The following is a 1,610-nucleotide window of genomic DNA, read 5'->3' as shown; positions in this document are numbered from 1 at the left end:
GGAGACTCTGCGAGAGGAAGGAGTCGTTCCGCTGCGAGCCCATTCCCCAAGCCACAAGCTCGCCGGAGATCAGCTGAGGGACAATCTGTTGGCACCCCGGCGGGGGGAGGGGCGGAAATGGCCCTCGAGGGAAGGGAGGTACGACACGGACACCACCTTGGAACCGAATTGGATGGGGGGATGAATTTGGTGTGGGGCGCCCGTGGACCCCTGAGATAACCTCGGTGAGGCCTGGCACCCGCACACTCTTGTGTGCACGAGGTCCCTCCAGGGCCCACCTGCAGGGGTCTCTGGAGAGGAAGGGGACACGTGGATCCTTAACCCATCATTGCATCATTACCAACCTGAAGGGGACAGAAGCATAGCAGCCCACGGTGCTCTCCTAGACACCACATTCCCGGCCTTTAAACGGGCTAGTTGATCCTGGTGTGGTCCGCGCGCATCCCAAGCCGCGTGCCACACTAACCACTCATCACCACCGGCATTCCCAGGAAATCCGTGGAGATGAAGTTCTAGGAAGCGTGGCATGGCCCTTGACGCCACCTAGGAATATGCGCATTGTGCGGGGCTGACCCGGCGGGGCGCAGCGCTCCTAAGTGGGGTGGGCATAAAACTTCCACTGGCCGCGACCGGTTCGCGTTCTAGAATTTGCCAGACTGAGTATCAACTTGCAGCGAGGAATTAAGTGTAAAGTTGGTAGGCTGCCCTCGGTTTTCTAGTTAACATCAGTTTTGACAATCCGCGTTCTTTATACATTTTACTCCCGTGCAGGGGGCTCCATCACTCGTGCCCCAAAAGCGCCGGGGCGATGGGTAGGACTGAGGAGCAGGAAGCATTTCGATTCCTCTATTGCTGAGAAGCATAATCATATCCCTCCTCTTTTCTTCCCTTTCTGCAGGTTTCGACTTGAATCTGAAAAAACCTCCGATGCCCATTTTTCACTAGAGGACACTCGGAGGGGGCAGGGACTCCACATAAACTGCTGCGTGCGCATCTAGCAGGACAGACTGGATAAAACGTGTCCAGTTTACATCACATATCTGTGCAAATGCAGGAGCCTGCGGATGCGCCGGGCTGGCTGGTCATACTTAAGTGTGTAGACACACGGGCGCATGCACACGCACGCGCGCGCGTTCACACAAGCACACCCAAAATTACCTCCGGGATGGAGAAAGCCGCTGCGGATTGGCCAGCAGAGCCGTCACTCACACCCAAGGGGCAGGGAGACTTTGGAAAGCAGTTTCTTTTTTTCTCTATCCTCTCTGCCGTTTCATATAATTGTAAAACAACGCCAGAGCTCTGAAAGTTAGCCACCTACGCGGAAAGAGTTTGGTTTCTTAACGGGGGGCGGATGGGGGGGGCGTCAGACGATACCTATTTAAATATATCTTGTACGTCCACAATGGACGCAAAGGGAAATTAGCAGCCGTGTGAGGGAGCTCGAGTAGGGAGGAGGGGGATCATCCGGGAGGGGTAGAGTCGTTCTCAACACGCAAAGGAGACTTTGACCTTACACTGATTTTGAAATCAGAAAATGTTTATCACAGCTCAGATCATAAACGTTCGTCCCTAATTTTTGAACTCATTATTCTCATTTTATTTAAGCATGC

The 1,610-nt window shown here is 54.0% G+C and overlaps 1 protein-coding gene across 1 annotated transcript in view; it reads right to left on the bottom strand.

Annotated features, from left to right (window-relative positions):
- Nucleotides 1-566, bottom strand: part of Znf516 (zinc finger protein 516) — a 115,951-nt gene extending 115,385 nt beyond the window's left edge. Inside the window, exon 1 of the mRNA XM_033757592.1 lies at nt 345-566. The gene's annotated coding sequence lies outside the window, so the exon portion shown is untranslated. The remainder of the gene's footprint in view (nt 1-344) is intronic.
- Nucleotides 567-1,610: the final 1,044 nt, after the last annotated feature.

The sequence above is a fragment of the Fukomys damarensis genome, unplaced genomic scaffold (assembly GCF_012274545.1).
Source record: "Fukomys damarensis isolate Sample0158 unplaced genomic scaffold, DMR_v1.0_HiC HiC_scaffold_30, whole genome shotgun sequence".
In the NCBI taxonomy this organism is placed as follows: Eukaryota; Metazoa; Chordata; class Mammalia; order Rodentia; family Bathyergidae; genus Fukomys; species Fukomys damarensis.
This window is presented reverse-complemented; position numbering and strand designations above follow the sequence as displayed.